At 38.6% G+C, this 24584-nt stretch overlaps 1 long non-coding RNA gene across 1 annotated transcript; it reads right to left on the reverse strand.

Moving 5' to 3' along the window:
* Positions 1-874: 874 nt before the first annotated feature.
* Positions 875-19902, reverse strand: LOC144614545 (uncharacterized). The gene is made up of 4 exons (XR_013552347.1): positions 19749-19902; positions 18237-18342; positions 3406-3559; positions 875-1517 (listed from the first exon to the last, which is right to left on the reverse strand). It is a non-coding gene; the product is annotated as an uncharacterized LOC144614545 (long non-coding RNA).
* Positions 19903-24584: the final 4682 nt, after the last annotated feature.

A 24584-nucleotide genomic window follows, 5' to 3' on the forward strand; every position in this document is an offset into this window, starting at 1 on the left:
TGTGAGGATTAATGTTATGTGTCAACTTGGTGATGTCATGGTACCCAGATAGATGGTTAGACATCAGTTTAGATGCAGCTTGGAAGGTATGTTTTACATGAGATTAACATTTAATTCAGAATAATTTGAGTAAAGCAGATTATTCTCCATGATGTCGGTGGGCCTCATCCAATCAGTTGAAGGCCTTAAGAGAAAAAGACTGAGGTCTCCCAAGGAAGAGGGGATTCTGTAAAAAGTAGATAGCTTTTCATACTCAAACTGCAGCATCAACTCGTCCTTGGGTCACCAGCCTGCCTGCAAATTTCAGACTTGCCAGCCCCCAAGATAACATGAGCCCATCCCTTTAAACCCAACTCTTTATATCTAGTGGAAGGTACATCCATCTTATTGGTTCTATTTTCCTATACAACTCTGGCAGGTAGACTGCTTCAGCAATTTTGTTGGTGTTGTTAAGCAGGCTTCACACTGAGCTAAGAGCCCAATGCAAGGCTCGAACTCACAACCCTGAGATCAAGAACCTGAGCTGAGATCAGGAGTCAGATGCTTAACTGACTGAGGCACCAGGGGCCCCAACTGCTTCAGTACTTTTAAACACATTTAAATACATCGACCAAGATGGCCTTCACATTACCCTCGGCTCCATCAAACTTTTTACAAAGGCACCTGATGTTCCTTTCTAGAACATTTATGTAAGGAAGCTTGTCAATATTTTTTCCTGCCTCTTTGAGATGATAAATCTTTTAAAAAGCATCTTGCCAGTTTTGTATCCCATCTTTTTGAATGTAAACATCGAGGGAGATAGACCCCCCCCCCAAGCCCCCCAGCACGCCCCAGTCTCTGTGAAAAGATAGGAGCCTAATGTTGATGTGTGCCTTGCTCCTGGTTGTAAAACTACTTCCTGTCCCAACGGTACTACAGAATTTATTTTTCCTTTGGGTAAATCCAATTAGCAAACACAGAGGAGTTGGGTTCTGCCTCTCAGGCCACCACTTACGAACTCTTTTCTGCCCTCATTCAACTTCAGTGAAGTTGAGCTCAGTGACACTGAGTTGAGTGTTGTCCTGTCCCCTGTTGTAAATAGCCTAGAAAAGAGTCTGTCTCCCATTAATGTTGCTGCAGCTTTTGCTTTGGCAAGAGCAAGAGACCATTCTTTTCTGAATTCGATACTGAAGTTACTCGTAATTGGCCAGAAGTCAACAATGAGGTTTCCATGATACAGTCAGATCTCTTTAGTCATTCACAAATTGTGTACCTGCCTGAAAATGAAATTTCTGATTAAAAAAATTTTTTTAAAGCATACTCTGCATGGGAGACATAAATAGTAAATGTAAGCCTAGGAGTTAAAAAAAAAAGTTTCCAGTAAAACTTTGAACCTAGAGAAAGTCTGGTAGCCACACACAGTGAAGGTCAAGGTTCTCTCTTTGCTCTACCTTTCTCAATTCACCGGGAGAGCGTTAGATCCTTTCTCCTGTGGCATTCATTTCTTCTCGCTCCATTGATCAAAACTTAACTCTGCACTGTGAACAAAGATTAAATCAAAATGTCGAAGCTGGATATCCAAAGTCCAACATAACACTTTTTATCCAAAATTAAACACTCCTAGGAAATGAAGGCTAAGGTGTCATTCTGATATTGGAGGACATTGTGCTGTTTGTGAATGTTTATTGGCGAATGCCTAATGTCAGCTTTAGATTTTTTTTTTTTTTTTTTGCCTCTTGTGCTAATCTAATTCCCTAGAGATGAATATTTAAATATTTTGTCTGGGGAATTTAGCCTCACAAATTAAGCATTTATGAATTATAGACTAGAACCCTATTCATATTGTGAGATAATGAGACACAATGGCCTCCTCTTAATCATATTAGAGAGGCCAGGGCCCACTGTCTGGACATAAGTTGGATGGTCAATTTGTCTTGACCTGCTTTGAATTGAAAATTATTGTGCTAACGGGTGTCATTTGCTGGGATGATTTATAGCCTTCCTACACAGTGTTCCCGCTGCTTAGTCATAACCTTCTAGAGTCTGTCTGCACAGACAGAACATCAAGCCATACCTAGACTGGCCGGTGCTCAGAGAATTTATACTTCCGGAACGATTTACGCAAGAGCTGGATGTAAGACGCAGGTACAATCAGTGTATTTACTCATTCAACAAAGAAGCGGCATACACTTAGTATACGTGACAACTCTAGATACCAGCCAGGCATTCACAAAGCGGAAAGCTTCACTGAGTTCTGTGTGTGGAATTTTTAGTGGGGCTTCATTAGGTAGTCATGATTTATTGAATCACTGGACATGAGATTGAACTCAATCTCCAATGCCCCCCCCACCCCTCCTCCCAGGAGTCAAGGTAGCCCAAAGTTACCATGCTGTAAGCAGGGGTTGGTCTCTTTGGGGACCAGCCTCCATCCTGAAGCTAACTAGGGCTTGGCCATGAGTGCCCTCATTAGCATAATAGATACACACCTGTCACTCTAATTCCAAGGGTTTTACAAAGTCTTTGCCTGGAACCAGAGGCAAAAAACAGAACAATTCTGTATTAGACCACAGATGACGGCTCTAAAAATTTAGGATACGTGAGATCTACAAAGGTGACTATTTCAAGATTCACCCTTTGTGGATATGAACGGAGGTTCAGAACTTCCTCTTTTTCAAGGGCATGTAAAGAATTCTACCTCATTGATGAGTGTATAAGTTGACATAATCACTTGACAACAAGTATGTGGCACTAGCCACCAACCCTAAGCATACGAATACCCCTGATTTAGCAAATCCACTTCTGGGTAAACACCTGATAAAAGTGTCCACTGTCAGGAAAAAATGACACATTTGAAATGCACACACACCCACACCAAAGATTACTGGGTTTCTGTCCAGCTCACCCTCTCCATCTTCTAATTCATTGTTTTTGAGCTATTTTCTAATCTACAGGTGCTAAGAAACTAAAGTTCTGCAAGTTATCATTTTTCCAGAATAATTTAATGAATTTAATTTTGTGTAATGCAATAGATTATTGTCCTGTAAGTGATGACAAGTTTAGCATTTACACATAAATTCATTTCCACATTCCCGATTGCCTATATACGGGTAAATTGTTTGAATTCTCCTTTGAACCAATGGAACATCTTGCTGGCCTCCTAATTGAGTTATATAAAATCTATGGCATGTGGGTTTTTTTTCACATTTGCATGAAAGTTATGATTTCACCCTTTAAAAAAATTGTATCAATTGCCACCACCAAAACCAAATGGTGGACAATTTATAGAAATATTACATATATGTGGGTGAGAAAGGGTTAACATGGAGTCTGCAACTCTCTTTCATCCTCCTTTAAACACACTGATGGAATTTACTACCTTGAAGATAAATAGTGGTCTTCTGGGGCTGCTGTATACTGATTTCTTACCTTATTTTTTAGCATGCTACACCTGGTCTGTCTGGGTTGTATATTGTACATAAAGCTCCAGCAGGGATGTGCAGGGGCTGGGAGTTTTCACTTCATCCCTCTGAACCCAAAAGGCATCTTGGTGTAGAAGACAAGTTGACCTATGGAGCTGCATCTAGAAAGAGGCAAAGTAGTGCTTACTTCTGACATTAGAACATTTTATTAAAATCCTGCTGGATTCTGATCTGATACTCCTGGAGGTGTAACTTTGTGGTCACAGTGTATTTGACTCACAATCCACAACTGATAAATGTGCAAGTAGTTTAGAGCTCAATAAAGTTAGAGGTTAACCAGAAAATATTGATAATATAATTTATTGGCCTTTAGACAGCCAATCTTATACATAATTTAGCAATCTTAGACATATTTAGACATTTTTTTCTTGACTAACCAATCTCCTTCTTTCTCAGTTGTTAAGTGAGCTCTCAAAGTCTTGATGGTTCCCTCATTGATGAGTTGAATAAAATTTTGAGAATTGGGCTTTATATCCTATTATCATTAAAGGCTAAGTTAAAAAAAGGCATCCTAATAAACTCGTAAAAATGGAGGTCATATATTTCATTACATACCATTAAATATTATTTAAATTTTAAATACTGTTTAAATTTCACTATTTTTATGACTGCATGTAACAGTTCCTCAACTGAAAAGTTTAGTCAAGAAATGTTCTTATAGGAAGACGAGTTCAATATTTATCCCAACAACTTGGATTCATAGTTACGTTTTTAGGATATTTATGGTTGGGGCCACTGTGGACTTTTGTCTTTCTTATTTATGGTCCTAGTGGCAAATAACAGTTTTTTAAGAAGCTACCTGCATCCATTTCTTCACACCAATAGCAATATTCACCTTAACAGAACTGTGTGCCTTTGTGGTGGGGTTAACATCTTAACTGAAGTTTTGTTTACGACAAAACAAAATAAAACAAAACCAAAAACCCTACATGTTGGTTTGGATGGAATATTTGAAGAAAATGTAGAAAGTGTTATCCAGAGTTAAAGAAGTTTGTTTTTGTTTTCCTTTCATGTCTTGCAATGAGTTCCATATTCTAGTCTTACATGTAAGGAGCGTGAATGTCATTACTTTATATTAACAATAAGGAAAATAACTGAACAAATCAACAAATCATCTCAGATCTGCCAGAGATAAGGTCGCTGGGCAAACTGATGCACCAAATTTGGAGACATAGATGGAAACAGAGAATCACAACTTATCAGAGTGAAACCCACAAGCAGAAACTTTTGCTGGAACCAGAGCTAGGTTCCTTTTACCTCGTACATCATGTGCCAATGCCAAGAAAAAATCTGAGAGTACTAAAAGGTCAAAATCTCAGTTTGAAGAAATAGAACAAGCATGAGAACCAGACTCATGTGTCAGGGATGTTAAAATTAGCAGAGCAGGAATTCAAAACAACTCTGTTAATGAAAAGAGATTATACAAGAACAGATGTGTAATGTAAGTAGTGATGGAAATAGTGATGGAAATTCTCAGAATCAATTAAAAATATGAGAGATCAATAACACTGTCACAGAAAGGACACAATTGAGGAAAGACTCTCTGAACTTGAGGACATTTCAACAGATTCTTCCAAAACTAAAAAAGAAAACAAACAAACAAACAAAAGAAACCCCCAAAAAACCCATGCCACAGAATATGCAAGAACCCTAGGGCAACTACCAAAGATGTGATACTTGCATATGGGGAATACCAGAAAAAAGTAACAGAAGAAATATTTGAACCAATAATGCACGAGAATTTCCAAATATTAATGTTGGACTTCAAACTACCAATCTAGGCAGCTTGGTGAAATAAATGTAAAACAGTATAAATATAAAACAAATAAATATAAAACAAAAAGTTACATTTAGGCATACCCTATCCAAACTTCAGAAAATCAAAGATAAAGAAAAACCTTAAAAAAAGCCCAGAGGATAAAAATACCTTATCTAGAGAGGATCAGAGGATTAGATCTGATTCTCAGAAACGATGCAAGCAAGAGGAGAAGGAAGTGAAATATTTAACGTGTGGAGAGAGGGAAAATGTCACCAATCTAAAATTCTTTACCCTGTGAAATTATCCTTCAGCATTTAAAGAGAAATACTTTCTCACACAAGCAAAAATTGAGCAAATGTTTTGCCAGTAGATTTGCTTAGCAAGAAGTATTAAATTCTCACAAAGTGAGTATTGAGGGAAGGTATCTCAATATAGTAAAGAACATACAGGACATATCCACAGTTAACATCATACTCAATGGTGTAAAGTTGAAAGATTTTCATCTAAGATCAGGAACAAGACAAGGATGCCCACTCTCACCACTTTTATTCAATATAATATTGGAAATCCTAGCCACGGCAATTAAGAAAGAAAAATGAAAGGCATTAAAATTGGAAAAGAAGTAAAACTGTCACTATTTGCAGATGACATGGTACTATATATATTAAATAATTCTTAAGACTCCACCAAAAAACTATTAGAATAAATGAATTCAGTAGAGTCACAGGATACAAAAATAACATACAGAAATTGGTTGCACTTCTCTACACTAAAAATAAGTTATCAGAATGAGAAATTAACAATCCCATTTACATCAAACAGAATAAAATACCTAGAAATAAATTTAATCAAGGAGGTGAAAGACCTGTACTCTCAAAAGTCTGAGACACTGATAAAAGAAACTGAACCTGGCCCAACTAGAAAGATATACCATGTTCGTGAATTGGAAGAATACTGTTGAAATGTCCATACTACCCAAAGCAATACACATATTCAATGCAATCCTTGTCAAAATATCAGTGACATTTTTTACAGAACTAGAACAGAGAATGCTGAAGTTTGCATGGAGCCACAAAACACCCTGAAGAGCCAAAGCAAACTTGAGAAAGCAGAACAAAGCTGGAGGTATCATGCGCTCTGATTTCGAACTATGCTACAAAGTTGTACTAATCAAAAAAGTATGGTAATGGCACAGAAACAGACACACAGATCGGAGGACAGAGAGCCCAGAGATAAATCTATGATTATATGGTCAATTAATCTATGACAAAGGAGGCAAGAATATACAGTGGGGAAAAGACCATCTCTTCAATAAATGGTGCTGGGAAAACTGAACCACTATATTATACTGTATACAAAAATGAATTCAAAATGGATTAAAGACTTGTATGTAAGACCTAAAACTATAAAATTCCTAGAAGAAACCATAGGCAGTGGACTCTTTGACATTAATCTTAGCAATTTCTTATTTTTGTTTTTGGATCACCCTTCTCAGGCAAGGGCAACAAAGGCTAAAATAAATGAGATTAGATGAAACCAAAAACTTTTTGCACAGGGAAGGAAACCATGAAGAAAACGAAAAGGCAACCTATGAATGGAAGAAGATATTTTCAAATCATATATCCTAAATACATAAAGAACTTGTAGAGCTTAATATATTTTATATTTATATATATATATATATATATATATATATATATATACACACACACACACACGCACATATGTATATATCAACCCAATTAATAAATGGACAAAAGACTTGAAGACATTTTTTCCAAAGAAGACATCAGATGGCCAACAGACAGATGACATGATGCTCAACATCACTCATCATCAGGGAAATGCAAATCAAAACTACAGTGAGCTATCATCTCCTATCTTTCAGATTAGCTATTATAAAAAAAAAAAACAACAACAAAATAACAAGTGCAGCCAGGATGTGGAGAAAAGGGAATCCTTGTACACTGTTGGTGGGAATGTGCATTAGTGTAGTCACTATGGAAAATGGTATGGAGGTTCCTTTAAAAAGTTAAAAAGAGAACTACTATGTGAACCAGAAATTCCACTTCTTGGGTATTTATCTGCAGAAAATGAAAACACCAGTTCAAAGAGATACATGCACCCCTATGTTCACTGCAGCATTTATTTACAACAGTCAAGATACAGAAGCAATGTAAGTGTCCATCCATAGATGAATGGTTAAAGATGTGGTATACAAACACACACACACACACGATGGAATGAAATCTTACCATGTGTGACAACATGGATGGAACGAGAGGGTATTATACTGGGTGAAATAAGTCAGACACAGGAAGACAAATAATGTCTGATTTCAATTACATGTGGAAACTGAAAAACAGAACAGATGAATGAACAAAACCGAAACAGACTCACAGATATAGGAAACAAACTATAGCTACCAGAGGAGAGATGCTGGTGGCAGATGAAGGTGAAGGGGATTAAGAGGTACAAACTTCTAGTTATAAAAGAAAAAGTCATGGGGATGTAATGTACAGCATGGTAAAAGTTCTTAAGAGATAAGTAAAATGATATAGGTCAGAAACTCAGATGCAGGGGTGTCTGGGTGGCTCAGTCAAGTGTTCGACTTCAGGTCAGGTCATGATCTCACGGTTCATGAGGTCGAGTCCTGTGTCGGGCTCTGTGCTGACAGCTCAGAGCCCGGAGCCCTCTTCAGATTCTGTGTCTCCCTCTCTCTCTGCCCCTCCCCTGCTTTCACTCTGTCTCTCTCTCTCTGTCTCTTTCTCTCTCAAAAATAAACATTAAAAAAAAAACTTCAGATGTACATAAAGAAAGAGCATCAGAGAAGGAATACGTGAAGCCAAAATAAAAACGTTTCCTTCTCTTATTCTGAATTAATCTAACAGGTAACTGTTTAAAATCACAGCAACAACCTATGTGATTATGTATGTTTATGTGTTTGTAGTTACTTATGTACAAATGAAATGAATGGCAGCAATAATGCAAAGGATAGGGAGAAAAAATAGGATTATTTGTCATTAGGAGGGCATCCCTAACACAGCATCAAACTACAGGAAGCTAAAACTGATAGAAAAGCAAGGAGAAAAGAGATCCGTTGTCAAAGTTGGACACTTCCTCTATGAGTTTAACATTCGTCTATGAGAAGTGGCAAGATTCAGCAGGCAAAAAAGGTAGTAAGGACATACTGAATTCAACACATCAGACACTGGATGTACTATTGTCTGCAGACCGCTTCGTCCAACAACAGCAGTTACGGAAGCTCCCAGGGAACATTCACCCAGGGAGACCACATTCTGGGCCATTACACATCCTAACAAATTTGAAGGAAGAGAAACCATACAATGTCGGCTCTCTGACCACGATGGAATTTAACTAGAAATCAGTACCAGAAGGAGAGCTGAAAAATCCCCTTAATTGGGAGACTGAAAAAGACACTTGTACCACGCAGGTAAAAGAAGAGATCCCAAGAGAAAGTTAAACATATTTTGAACTAAATGAACATGAAAACACAACTTGCCCAAATCTGTGGGATGCAGTCAAAGCAGTGCTTTCGCCCATCCGAATCGTCCTCTTCGTGGAACAGCAGAGAGACCCGCTGTCACTCCTCCTCCCCTTGGGTCCTCGCCGTGTCTTGGGCTTTCAGGCCAGCTGCCCGCTGAGCTCCATCATGCAAGGGCTCCGGCTTCCTCTGCACGACACTTACGTGGTCGGAGCTGAGGACGCTGCAAGCATACACAGGTTCCTGTCCACCCTCAGGTTCCAGCTCATGTTCGTGGGTCCCACCTTGTCCACGATGAGCCCACTCTTCACTCTTCTTCCTTCTTTAACTGCCTGACATGTTGACTTCAACCTCAAGCGTCCAACACAAACAGCCTTAGAGACTGCTTCACCAGCTCCCACAATTGCAGAAAGTAAAATCCCCCTGTGATGGGCAGGCAGCCTACAGACAACTTCGTGCGTAGTGATGAAAGACTGGATATTTCCCTCTACCTTCAGGTACAATACAAAAAAGGGGCGCCTGGGTGGCTCAGTTGGTTAAGTGTCCGACTTCAGCTCAGGTCACGATCTCGCGGTCCGTGAGTTCGAGCCCGCGTCGGGCTCTGGGCTGATGGCTCAGAGCCTGGAGCCTGCTTCCGATTCTGTGTCTCGCGGTCCATGAGTTCGAGCCCCGTGTCGGGCTCTGGGCTGATGGCTCAGAGCCTGGAGCCTGCTTCCGATTCTGTGTCTCCCTCTCTCTCTGCCCCTCCCCTGTTCATGCTCTGTCTCTCTCTGTCTCAAAAATAAATAAATGTTAAAAAAAAATTTTTTAAAAACAAAATGTTTACTCTATTTTTTTTTTTTAAGAGAGTGTGCGCAAGCAAGCAAGTGGGGGGGAGGGGCCGAGGAGGAAAGAGAGAGACACTTAAGCAGGCTCCCTGCCCAGTGCCTACCCCAATGAAGGGCTCGATCCCACACCCCTGGGATCATGAACCGAGCTGAAATCTAGAGGCAGACACTCAACCGACTGAGCTACCCAGGTGCCCCAAAATGTTCACTCTTACAGTTCCTTTCACTGTTGTGCTGGAGCTCCTAGCCAAAGAAATATGGTTAAAGAAATAAAAGGCACACTGCTGGAAATGAAGATCTGGAACTGTCTTTACAAATAGCCTGGTCATTGGGGCGCCTGGGTGGCTCAGTCGGTGGGGCGTCCAACTTCAGGTCATGATCTCGCAGTCCCCGAGTTCAAGCCCTGCATCAGGCTCTGTGCTGACAGGTCAGGGCCTAGAGCCTGCTTCGGATTCTGTGTCTCCCTCTCTCTGACCCTCCCCCGTTCATGCTGGCTCTCTGTCTCAAAAATAAATAAATGTTAAAAACAACAACAACGACAAAACCAGCCTGGTCATCTATGTAGAAACTCCTAAAGAATCTACATGAAAAAAGTAACTACTAAAAAAAAGTGAGTTTAGCAAGCATACAGAATTTAAAACAAACAGGAAAAAGTACACTAAATATATGTGTATGACTTGAACTCCAGAAAAGAGAAGTGTAATCTATCCTGACAGAGAGTAGGTTACTGGTTGCCTGAGGCTGGCCCTTGGTGTAGGTTTGACTGGGCAGGGTCCCAAAAGAACCTCTTGAGGTGAAATTCCCTATCTGGAGGTGTTGGTGCTTATATTAATTAGTATGCACATTTTTTTAATTCATGGAAATCTGCACTTAACATGGAGGTATTATGGAAATTATATTCCAATGCATTTTAGAAAGTTTTGTTTTTATTTAAAAAAGATTTTTTTAGTAATATCTACACCCGATGTGGGACTTAAACTCATAACTCCAAGATCCAGAGTCACATGCTCTACTGACTGAGCCAGCCAGGAGCCCCTCAGAAACATTTTAAAAATCACGTATCTAAATCCAATTTTAAGACTACTGATAATCACTTTATCCAATCACTTTATAACAACATTCAGGAGTATGTATGCTCACACCGTTACAAACACAGCCAGATTCCATTTAAATTTAGTAATTTAAGTAATACGAACTTGAACAAGTCCCTGATGTCTTTGGACATAGAATTTTACCTTCATATACTTTGGGATCTCATCTAGGAACAAGAGGATCTATGGGGCTGTTGAAAGAACTTTCTGTGATGATATAAATGTTCTGTATCTACTCTGTCCAGTAGAATAGTCCAAAGCTACATGTGGTTATTGCATATTGAAAGATAACTACCTGGGGTTCTGCGTGGCTCAGCTGATTGAGTGACCAACTCTTGATTTTGGCTCGGGTCATGATCTCACGGGACGTGGGATCAAGCCCCGCGTCGGGCTCTGCACTGACTGCGTGGAGCCCGCTTGGGATTCTCTCTCTCCCTCTCTCTTTACCTCTTCCCCACTTGCACTTCTTTCCTGATTAATTAAAACAAAATTACAAAGAATAAAGAAACATTACTACCAAGCTAGGAAGCTATTTAGCAGCATTTGATTTTATTTAATTTAAACTGAAATAGCCATACGTGACTGGGGGCTACTATAATTGACACCCCGAAATAGTCTTTTTTTATCTGAATCTAGTGCGTCTACAGCTATAACAGTAATTTAAAAAATCACCTCTTAAGTATCCTCAAAGTTTTATTATAATTAGCTCGCACAAATAGTCTGTGATACAGTGTGAATTACAGAAGATACAATATGCCACTACAGGGATGGGTGGCAAATATATTGACCATAAATAAGCTGTTTAATTGGTAGGTGTGCGATCTCTGACTCCTGTATGTGTCATCACACACACAGCCTGCTGGTTGGATCAATTTCACCAAGTGTAGCCTGGGAAAGAAGAAAAACTACTCAGCTACATTTTAAATGGTGATCACTGTAGGTAAACAAGAACAGTGGTGTTAAATTATTTGCGGAGGAGCGAAATATAGAATGACTTGCATTTGGAGAACACCACCCAGTGAGCTTAGCGGCACGTTTTTGACAGTTTGCCCGACTTTGCTCCTCCCTAGAAGTTGGCTCATTAAAATACTTTCTCCACAGATCTGCTCCTCTTCTACAGTGTTTTAAGACGTGCACGGCAGCCTTAAAGGTGAACGCTCGTTTTCAAACAGACCTTCCTATAAGAAACAATGCTGAAAAATAATATTCTGGTTTTTTTGAGATGTGTGAATCAAGACCTCAAAGTACACGTAATCAACTGACTTGCCTTTAATACGCCTACAAATCTTCACCTTGTAGGAAACAGAGTGATAAAAAAGGAGTCCCTGACATAACCTGCAATGTTTTACTGTCATTTACGATCTGATTCATCCTTACGAAATGTCTACCCTATACACAGGGCAAGTTGAAGTTAAACTTTTATTGTTCAGGTGAGTCTGGACTCAAAGGATTTGTTCCCAGAGAGGAAAATAAAGGTTCCGTCTAGAAACTGTACTTAACTATATACACATATACATTCCATTATATATATTTATACTTCTACACGTGTATGAAATACGTCCACTAAAGCCTTATGGAATTAAATGCACAGATCGCACATAACATGTAATAAATGACATGTGTGGACAACATAATGTCAAACAGTTTACACACATCTTCCAAGCAACACAGCTCTTGTGAGATCCTCAGTGACATAACAGTCCCATGGTCAAATGGAACAGAGAATTGCTGTCTACCTTCCCTCTGGGACATGCACTGGGCACTTGTGTACCCTGAAGCACCTGAACTCTTACACAACAGTGGAAAGTGGATAATGTTGTCCAACCAAAGAGTTTATAAACGTATTTGGCCAAAGTACCCCTTTCCACTAAAACACTTACTGTGAACCAGCTCTAAGACTCATGGTCCAAAGAACACACTTTGGGGAAAATCATCACGGGAAGCTCCATTCATTTTTCACTGTAGGTTAGAATACTCATTTCAGTACTGATTCAAATGCAATGGCCATAACTTACAATGTTTATTCTATTTTCCTAAGTTTGTGGCAGCCTTACCTAACATGTGTCTTCCTGTATTTAGCCAAAATGGATTCCAATATAATAATCTTTGCATGCATTTTTCATTGAAAATTACATCTTTTCATGCACGTGAGCTTATGCATATATTGTAATACACTCTGTATGAAAGCATACTTTTATATGTTATTTGTGACCTTATAGATGAAAAGATTCTCTGTATAGTGAATGAACTGCAGTTTCCTGCTGACTGAAATGTACAAATAAAAAGGAGACAAACTGCAAAAAAGATGCCCCGGCCTTTGGGGTTTCTCCTAATTTCTTATTGTCTAACTATGTGCCTGGCTGAGTGAGTTCATCTTTCTAATTTTTATATGCAAAAGAAGGATAGAAGACATTAAAGTAATTTATCTATATATTATCCTGTTATAAAATGAATCTCAAGGGATTTCTAGACATACCTTTTCTTACATATAAAAAGATTTAGGGGTGCTTAGGTGGCTCAGTTAAGTGTCCGACTTCAGCTTAGGCCATGATCTTGTGGTCCGTGAGTTCAAGCCCCACGTCGGGATCTGGGCTGACAGCTCAGAGCCTGGAGCCTGCCTGAGTTTCTGTGCCTCCCTCTCTCTGCCCCTCCCTCACTCATGTTCTGTCTTTCTGTCAAAAATAAACATTAAAAATTTTTTTTTAAAGATCTTATGAGAATATACATCTCACGTAGAAGATAAACATACAAATGGTTAAAGGGAAAATATTAGCACGAAGATAAAAAATCGAAGCAAGGCTGAGGAAGACAATCAGTTCGTCCCTAAAAATGCTTTTCATTCTAATATTCTGGGATGCTATATTTGAAAATGAGTATATGATTTATTTCACTTGAGTTTTACTGGCTGTTTTCACGCTTTCCTAGTATAGCATCTAGTGACTAGATAAATGTGCTGTAAAAATGCATCTTTAAAGGAAATTATACTCTGAATTTATTTAAATCAGAGTATATTTTACAAGAATTGTTTTCAGGACTTGAGGAAAATTAAATAAAACTGCAATATTTAGGAATTTACTTTGTATCTCTGAATATTAAATAAGTTCATTCCACACTGCTTATAAATTTATATGCACATTCAAATTCTGTATTTGATTAATATGTATTTTACTGAGTCTTCACTGCTTCATAATTATTCTCTGTTTTGGTGAAAATTATTCTTTGAAGTCACAGATTGAAAAAACAAGCTCAATATCTCATTTATTTTTTGGTTTTCTTCCTTCATCATACTATTTATTTTAGGAATATTCTCCTAAAGATGTTTCCATTGTATGAACATCTTTTAGTTTACTATTTGTTACTTTTATGCTTTATTACTTTTATTTAGAGGAAATAAACTCACTGATCCTCCTTATGTATATTCGAGCCCCTTTTCATAACATTACATGACAACGGGGTTATAAATAGGACTCATCCCTTATGCATTTCTGGGTGATATTATTCTCAGCACACACTCTGGACAGCCACCATCATAAGATAATTCAGTGTATCTAAAAAGATGGATTCTATCAATGTAGCAAGGTCTGCTCTGGGTGCCAGACAAGTGTTTTGGCTCCTATTACTCTGTATTTGTTCTCTCTGCTTCAGTATTCCAAACATACTGTATCATCTGCTTTCATGGTCTTCTTCAGATGGATGTTATTTTGTTTGGATTACATATTCTATGATTTAACAATGAGATTGGACACGTTCACAAATTTTTTTAAAAAATTCACTGAAAATATAGGAAGTAGAAATACCTAAATAGTTCTAACTTATTCTCTTTCAATAGCGATAATACACCTTGTACGTGTATTTTTAATTTGGTCCCGGATGGCACTTGCTTGGGCAGACAGAGAAGGTATGTAATTCAGAGATATCACCCAATTTCAGTTTACTATGTGCTAGGCACTGTGATGAGGGATTAACACGTAAGCTGTAACATTTACCTCTCATAGAAGCATTTTAGAGATTCTGGAAAAAAAAAGAGATGCATGGGGATTAATTAACTTCCCAAACCAGAGCCTCAGCAAGGCAACGAACGCACACACACGCGCGCGCGCGCACGCACACACACACACACGCACACACACGCACACACGCATAGCCAAAAGATACAGCTACTTGTATGCTTGGTAATTAACCTATGATTTTTCCTCTACCATCTCTAGTCTAGTACAACTAAAGGTAATTGCAAAATAAATATATAAATTTAGCTGTGGGAGTTTTGAGCCAGTAGATTTCCATGACTGGGAGAAATTAATCATGTTTGGGAAAGTAGAGTGGGTTGGCAAAGAGTTGATAGAAAAAAAGAACACTGAGTTCCTTCAAGAGATAAAAATTTTACGGTGATGAAAATGTGCTCAGTTATAAAATGCTTTCAAATGTATTGGCTTTTTGATAATGCAAATAGCAGATGAAAAGCAGTGGGGCCTACTGAAATGCAGAGCCTCACATACATTCTTCCATGTTTTTGTAATGGAAGTAAATAATAAATTAGGATTTGGCTTAATTTAATTTTAGGCAAATTGCACAGATATTTCATATTTAGTCCACAAAACAGGATTCTACAGTATCTTCCCAGAGATGTTGATGTAGAGATTAGTCTAGTGTGTTTTAGTACTCACTATTTTTGTTTATGTATTTATTGAGGGAGAGAGAGAGACAGAGACAGAGAGAGAGAGACAGAGTGAGTGGGGGAGGGGCAGAGAGAGCAAGACAGAGACACAGAATCCGAACCAGGCTCCAGGCTCTGAGCTGTCAGCACAGAGCCCGACACGGGGCTCAAATTCACGAGCCATGAGATCAGGACCTGAGCGAAAGTCAGATGCTCAACCAACTGAACCACCCAGGTGCCCCATATTCAGTATTTTCTTTAAGGATCAAATCCTTTATTATGCTCAAGACAACATATTAATTTTGTCTATTAAATCTGAACAAACTAAAGTAGGCAAACTTCCTCTTATCCTTTCCCCACCCCAACCTTCATTCTAGGGCTGCCCCTACTTTTATTTCATGCAGGGCTCAAAACAGAGTTTGAAAACCTCCTCTCCCTTCTATGGGCCCCTTTTATGGATACGGAAATAGTGGCCCAAAGAGGTTAATTATCTACAGGAGGTTGGAAAACTAGGCTGTGGCCGCTGTGTCAGGCCCAGAATTCATACGGGGTCCTCCCCACTGGGGATAGCTCTGTGGTACATGGGTACAGATGCAGAAATTCCACAGATTACTAAAGATAAAGCATCAACAGACTTTCCTGAAAACCTGTTCTGTCATAGGAATAACAGCCTAAGAATGTCACCGGCAGGACTGCAAAAAACATGGAGAATATGAGACCGGTTAAGACGATTGGAGTGGAGAGCCCATCAAGGAAACAATGTACGCAAGGATGTTGTGTTTCCAAAAGGAAGGAGTATGGTTAGTTCATGCCTACTCCATGCCTGTAGTTCAATAATTCACTTTAAGAAGAGACCGTCGATAAAAACAAAAGGAGGGAGAAGAAGAAAAATACAATGCCCTAAGAATCGGTCTCAGGGCAAGGTCTGGTTCTCGTATAGAAAGCTTTAAAGCTCTACTCAGATAACAGAGGTACACAAAAGAGATTCTCAAATAGCCCAAAGACATCTCTTCCTGGAAAGATACATTAAATATCATAAGACGTAGATGTCTTCCAATCAAACACTTGTCACCTCAGACCCAATAGGGTATATACATACACCCTGCTGTAGAAAATCATGTATTTTCATCGTGTTAAATGTGTCCATGAGCATGCATGAGAAGTGTCTGGAAAAGATGCACACCAAATATAAATGACAATTTAAGAACCGGGACTAGAATCAGGAATTGTGGCAGATCTATGAAGTAGGATCTCACCTGCTTCATGTCCTGCCTGATTTGTTTTAAAACCAGAATTACACACTGTTTTTACCTTATCATTTTATATTCAAGGAAAACCAGAAGTACGGTCAGCTCAAATATAACCAAAAATGCCTTTCTCCCCCTTATTATTTCTCTTTTTTTATTCTGCTTAGATTGACTTCATTGATGACCGGGAAGCTGAGGGCTTTTTTTTCTGATAAAAATGATGGACAGTACAAGGACAAAGGCGTGCGGGTTAATGCTAATAAAATGTGAATAAAATCTGTGCCAAGATGAAATCATCCCTCGATTTCCATTCATTCTGCAAACAATCTGGTGATCAGCTGCTTTTATTGTACCCTGTGTGCATTTCTCTCACAAAAAGAAACAAGGCAGCGTTTTGAGAATACTAACTTTTGAGAGAAAATTTAAGCCACTGATCTTGGAAGACCTTGCTTTGTAGAGTTCCTCTGTGTGTGTTTGAGAGTGTGTGCTACGTTTCCTTTCTGTACCCTTGAATATTAAAGAACATTTTCAATCTCCACTGATGTATTTCTTTCTTCCTCTTCCATTTCATTCCTCAGTGTGATAGTTAGCCTTCAGTGGCAAGCAGAATGAAGAATCCCCAACGACGACCGTGTCCTACGGTCCTGTGGATCTATTACCTTTCATGTCAAAGGGGAGTTTAAGTTGCAGACAGCATTAGGTTTGCTAACAAGCCGACTTTATAATGAGGTTATTCTGGATTACACAGGTGGACACAATGTAGTAACAGGGTCCTTAAAGTGGAAGGTGGAGGCTGAGAGTAGGTAAGGGTAATGTGGTGTGATGTGAGAAGGGGCCCTACCTACTCTTGCTGGCTTTGAAGATGAAGCAAAGGGTCATGAGCCCAAGAAACGGGGTGGTCTGTAACCGGGAAAAGGAAACAGATTCCTCCCTAGAGCCTCCAAAGGGAACACAGTCCCGGTTGCATGATGATTTTGTGTTCAATGAGACCCATTTCAGATTTCTGACCTCCACAGTCCGAAGACAATACATTTATATCATTTTAAGTCTGTGGTAATTTGAGAGCACAACTGAATACGCCAACCCAGAAAGCAGAGGCTACCGGGTGCTTCCCCGCAACCCCTGGGTCAACAGGCTGGACCGGGTGCCTCCTCTGAGCTCTCGGACCCCCACCCCACCCTGTGTTGGTGCCTCTTGGTGTAGTGGTTAGAAAGGAGCTTGAGGACAAACCCTTACTTGTCTGAGGCCCCAACCTTTAACCTCTGGGATCTCCGATGACTGGACCTCTAGTTCAGAGGGGCTATAAAAATACAGTAGTAGGACTGTTGGTTGCTTTGTCCAAATAAAGTTATTTTTACATGGAGTATTGTAGAAGCTAATGTTCTGTTTGCCATGTTCCTGAATACCTTACATAATGTCAGGGAATGTTTGAAACAACCCAAGAAGTAGGTTATACTGTTATTACCACTATCACTGTCCTCATCGTTCCTGATCTATTTACCAGGAAACTAAACCAAAGCACCATGGTGGTACGCTTTACCACCTTATTTTTAACCTTGGCAATTTGCCTCTGGAGTCTAAGTACTTAATCAACACAATCGGAGAGTTCTTCAATATGTCTGTATAAAAAAAAGTCTAGCCCCCTAAATCACCTGTGAAGAAGAGGCTTTAGCTAAAATGTTAAAGTTATCATACCCAGAATGACGGGCCCGGCCAGAGGAGCGGATGACTCAAGGCCTGTCACAGCAAGGTAGATCCCCTTCTGGACGATGTCCAGCCCAGAGTTCACGGGAGCTTCCTCCTGCGAGAGATGCACAGAATTGAAGACAATCCTACTGTGTACTCCTGTTTTCATTTAGCAGGAATCCGGAGTTCACAGAGTATGGTCTTAGGAGGGCATCTGAATGTCCCTGAAGCCTGTTGATTTGTTCCTGCTACGAAGGCTGCAGTCACAGAAATGGAGGCTCTGAGGGAGGTGCAGTGGGTATGGGGGTACTCCAGCAGGCACACTTCCGGGCCCACGTGATGGGAATATCAGTTGCCCACAGCTCAGAACACACACTTGTTAGAGTCTATCTCCCCAGGCTTCAGCCCAGATCCCATTTTACTTTTTACATCTTTACCTAAACCAGAAATATTTTGCTCCAGTAAAACCCTGTTAATTGGCTACTAACTCCTTTTTTGCTGATTTTATACTTAGCAGACGTATGTCATTACTATCAAGCACAAAAAAGAGGTAGGAAAAGATTTCTCCACGCACAACAAAAGTTCTTACTGTCACTGGCCCTAGACTTAAGAATACTTTTCGACCATTTGAATATTCCCGGATTTACAGTTCCTAAATGCAGATGTTTAACAAAATAACACTATTTATTCAGTGACTGTAAAAGACTTCTAGTATGTTCTAGAAAAAATCTTTAAAACATTCAGAACGCAAATTGGTATATAACCTAAGTGGTGATGATATTCTGAATGGGCTGTTAATTGAGGAAGATAATTATTATGTATGTTATCTACCAAAACAAAACCGTCCTGGTGAGAAAAACGACAGCACCATCTACTCTGCTTGTGACATCTCTTTAACCTCTCTTTGAAAAGTAAACCCACGGAAATTTTTGCCTGGTATATACTGAAAAATAAAAACAAAGCCCAGAGTACCCACAAAAGTTATGAGATTTCCATAGTTTTTCTTCAGAGATAGTCAACCATTGAATATGCATTCTCATAAGACAAATTCATGGAAAGAGACTCCAAATACTAGAAGGAAGTTTGTCTCAGTTCACTGAATATGAACAGAACTGTTACAATATTCATAAGCCAAACTCACACTGAAAAGGAGATTTTTTTTCCAAACAAGCAGGGCATAGCATTTTATAACGCATCAAGTTACAGAATGTATTCATATTCAATAAACCTAGTTGTATTTTATGATTAAAGATAATATAAGGCTTTGTATGAATGACATTCTTGATGTATTGGAAAAAAATGTCCAATGGCATGAAAGTATACAATTTAAGGACACGTTTAAGTAGGCCCCATGCTCAAGTGGGGCTCAAACTCATGACCCTGAGATCAAGAGTCACATGTTCTGCTGACTGAGCCAGCCAGGCACCACAAGGACACATTTTGAAAACGCAGCTTTTTCTTAAAGAATTCAAATGTGATGTTACAAAAAATACTATTTATGTAAGAAGTGCCAACTTTTACCTTTAATTTAGCAATTTGATGTCAGTTGTCTATTTGCTTTAATCTCCCCACGTCTTTCAAGAAGTAAAAGAAAACAGTGTATCTGTAATCACATGGTAATCATTAAGACATCCTGAAGCGAACAGAGGAGACGAGTCCTTCTCAAGTCTTGACATTTTCAGCCCCTGCAGAGGAATCAGAGGAACAACTATCACAAAGAGGGTGGCTTTCAAAGCTACCCTAACAGCAATAAAAACCTCAACAGTTTCGACTTTTAAAAAAATGACTCAAATTAAGTATACTTAATTCTGAAGGTATACACGAATGCCTATCCATATCTGTAGCTATGACTATGTCTGTGTCTGTCCATATCTATCTAAGAAATTAGTTTTTGTGATACAAAAGGAAACTAATTCCTGCCTCTTAATGGAAATAGAATACAGAAAAGTGGGTATTGAAATAGTTAAAATATTAAGAAGTGTAGAAAACTCCTTTAAATTTACTTACATTGATATTGTCTCCGAATATGCAGAACTTAATAATTTATGTAAAATGAAAACACTGAAAAGTCTCAACAGCAGGGACCTGAGTAAATACGTAGGATGCAGACAGATTCTATGTTAACTCAGATTTCAAAGGTTTTCTGCTATTTCAGAATAGCATAAAATATGGTTTCTTACTCTCCTTGGTAATGAAAATTTAGCTAGGCTAATGGACAATTCCCGAAACTCACAAAGCCGCTGACTGACCTACCGTCTCATAAACTTGTACATACATGAACCTATGACACCCAATGATCTTAGCTAACTTCTACCTTATTTTCCCCTTATTGTTCTTTAATTTGAAAGACAGAGTTCAGTCTGATGGTTTATAGGAAAATTGTGGGTAAGCAAATATTGTGCATAGAAAAAAATATAGAAAAGTCAGTCTCTGGATAACAAAAAGCCAGCTTGACACTTTTCACATTTATTGTAGAACATGTCATCAGGACGAGACCACCAACTGAAAGCTCTTCCTGGGGCACCTGGGTGGCTCAGTCAGTTAAGTGTCTGACTGCAGCTCAGGTCATGATCTCACAGTCCGTGAGTTCGAGACCCGCGTCAGGCTCTGTGCTGACAGCTCAGTGCCTGGAGCCTGCTTTGGATTCTGTGTCTCCTTCTCTCTCTCTCTGCTCCTCCCCTGCTCATGCTCTGTCTCTGTCTCAAAAATAAATAAAAAACATTAAAAAAAAAAGAAAAAAAAAGAAAGCCCTTGTTAGTTACAAGTTGATTAATGACATTTAGAATTTGAAGCAACATGGAAGCAGTCATTTGTTAACTGCTGCCCATAGATGAAGACACTAGGAATCACCATTTGGGAAGCCGTTCACGTGATCCATGAAGGTGCTCGCTGGAGAAATTCACAAAGCCAACACATTTCATTTCAGCCACCAGTGACAGCGGGTCCTAAATGTATGTCGCAGTTTCTACCATTTTTGGGTCTGGGTGAAGGTACTCCCAGGCCACTCCACTTCTCAGAGCGAATGCTTAAACACCATCCATGTCTCAAATGGAAGAGTTTAAACAAGGCACATAATACATGTTCAAGCACACGGGTATTCATGCAATGTAACTGAGGCACATTATGGATCTTAGTAAGTAATGTATAGGAAGGTAACTATGTTCAAAGAAGTTTACAAATAGTTCCTCTCTCAGAGATAGTCCAATGTTGTGCTTGTCAAATGGAAGGCAATAATACTGATTCAATTCATTTTGCTTATTGTGCAACACTAGCTAGCAAAGGTTTATTATTTTTTCCTTGGGTGATATTTCTAGATGAAGTGAAGTGCTTGATAATTTCTTTTAACATATTTGCAAAGCTGAATTCAGCCCCATGATTCATTGTAACTGCTTCAGAACACGATGTGAGAATTAAAAAATGAATAAAAACGCAGTAGAAAGGAAAATTCAAAGCACGCCATTTGTTAGAATCAATTTTTTTTTTCTTTTTGCAAGCATAGCACTTCAATCTCAATAGTGTTCCAAAGCTTCCAAAGCTTGTAATGGTGGGGATACACATATTTTTCTCTCTGAAAAACAGGCCAGGAGATAATGAAACTATAATTTCAGAATACTGCAACCGATATAAAATGGCCACATGTGTGGTGCTCAAGCACTCTATATGAGTACTTTCTGTAAAATAATCATATATTAAACTCAAGGAATAAGGAAAATGAATTTCAACAAAGCGAAGGAAAAGCAAGGGAATATTAAATATTGCAGGAGAACACTCTAGTCAAATCAGTATTTCATTAATCCACCTTGAATCAATTTAATTCCCTCCCACATCTTAATCAAGACAGCTTTGAAGTGATAGAACCTTAGAGACAGAGTTTAGAAGTCAGTGAATTCAGCAAAACCAATCCGTTTGTTGTTTTATATAAGTAATTACAATTACTTTATATAAGTAATTACAGAGCAGAGTATCAAAGGCCTTTCCCGACTATCACACACGTGTGCCATTTAAGACATTTTTAACAGTCATTAGGTGTTTATGGAAAACCTGTATCAATTTACACATGCGTACACATAAATACATTTCATAGCGTATTTATCTGTAGTTGGCTTATACCAGGTAGAAAGAGGAGATCTGATACTTTGAAGTTTATTTTTATTTTTCAGCTGTCAAAGAGTTAACCTGAGGTTCTGGCAAAAGACATGGTTGAAAACAAACTATATACATATATGCACACATATATATTTATTAGGGTTTTTTTTTGGGAGAGAGAGAGAGAGGGAGGGAGGGGCAGAGAGAGAGGGAGAGAGAGACTCCCAAGCAGGCTCTGTGCTGTCAGCACAGAGCCCGACATGGGGATCGAACTCACGACCCTGAGATCATGACCTGTGCTTAAATCAAGAGTCGGACCCTTAAACGACTGAGCCACCCAGGTGCCCCAAAGTATATTCAGTGTTTTTTCCATACTCCAGAGAGTCTTTCACACATTGCCTGGAAACCAGCAAAACAGCCCTACTGTCTTATCAGGGGGTAAACGAAACACCAGGGCACGTACGTGGTTCTCTCACTACCTGACGGTTAGTAGATGTGCTTCTGATGTCATGTGTCCTTTGCCACTGAAGAAAACACGTCTTAACTTCTATTCCTGTTAGCCTTTCACTACTTGTACTTCCCTTTATTTTTAGGATGTTAATCTTTGTGGTTTAGATTTGGATTTAATTTTTATGCAAGAGACTCTGGGATGGAAAACAAAACATGAACAAATTATAATTTTAAGAATGAATCTCTTCGTGGAGCTTGGCGTTTTGTTTCACCTCCTCTGGAATATCGATCTGGAATCATTTTCAGAGCAGGACCTTTCAAACTATAAAAAAATTACCGTTCATAATCAGTGTACACGTTTAGGCTTCTTCAAAGTTGTCAAATCCTAGGGAATGTATCAGAAGTCATACTCAGAAGAAAATCAATAAACAAATGTAAAATGTTTAAAATATCCAAACTCACATATAGTTTTGTTTTCTACACACATACATATTAAACGTCAAAGGACAAACCACACAAATTTAAGGGATAAATAATTTGCAACCCGTATGAGGAAAGACTTCCTTGGCTTGCAAAGAGCTTAAACAAAGCAATCAGGAAAATAAAATTTATACGTAAATTTAAATTTATTAACATTTCTATATATCATATATTTTTATGAAATCTATTACTTATATATTACATATTACATATTTATGTGTAAATGTTATTTACACACACGTTACACATATAGATGTAAAAAATATTACATATATTACTTATATATTACAGTTACAAATGTTTATATATAACTTATTTTTATATATTAGGCATAGAAAAATAAATTCTAATGGCAATATGATCATGAACAGATGTGATAACACTGAATCTCTAATCTGAGGGGGTCTACGTTATCAATGAAGCAATCTGAATACCATGTGCTATCTAAGTGTTGATAATCTCTCCTATACAGAAGAATGTAAGAATATATGTCAACCTACTAGTAAATCAGGGTTGGGAATGAGCCAGCAGAAAGACAACTACAGGTTTGGAAATACTGGATTTATGACCTACAAAAAGACTTCACATAAAAATGGCTTTACCTAGAGATGTAAAGATGTGCACTGGCCTTTCCTAGAAACTGCTTTAAAATGTGTAGGGTATTTAAAAAAGAAAACGAATTGAGCTGTGTAAAGATCACATGTAGTTGGAGCAATAATTTTAGTTATTCTCCAAGTAGGGTGGTTTTACCGGGTAGGGTGTAGGAGGCCCTGTCCCAGAGGGTTACAAGCCCTGCTGTGTCCAAAAGATTTAGGTTCATACAGCTCCAAGTCGGCCAACCCGTATTCCCTAAACTGCTGATTCTGATGTCCTGTTCTCATTATACACATAATATTTATTAAAGTCTAATATCTTAAAATAGCAAATAAACATAGATTATCAGTCTTGCCTTTTAAAAATATATGCTATCATGATGTAAAGTTATCATCAATTCATCCTAAGCACTTACACAAAGATATATGTTATGTACTCAATAGATAAATAAATGAACGTAAATGCTTTTATCTTCTCCTTTTTAGTGGGGTCTTTGTTGGATTTTGGAATCAAGGTAATGCTGGCCTTATAGAATAAGTTTGGATGTTTTCCTTCCATTTCTATTTTTTGAAACAGTTTCAGAAGAATAGGCCTTTTTTTTTTTTACCAATTATTTTTATTTTTTTAACACTTTTTAATGTTTATTTTTGAGGCGGGGGTGAGGGGCAGAGAGAGAGGGAGACACAGAATCTGAAGCAGGCTCCAGGCTTTGAGCTGTCAGCACAGAGCCCAACATAGGGCTTGAAC

This window comes from Panthera onca, chromosome E2 (assembly GCF_046562875.1).
Source record: "Panthera onca isolate mPanOnc1 chromosome E2, mPanOnc1 haplotype 2, whole genome shotgun sequence".
Classification (NCBI taxonomy): domain Eukaryota; kingdom Metazoa; phylum Chordata; class Mammalia; order Carnivora; family Felidae; genus Panthera; species Panthera onca.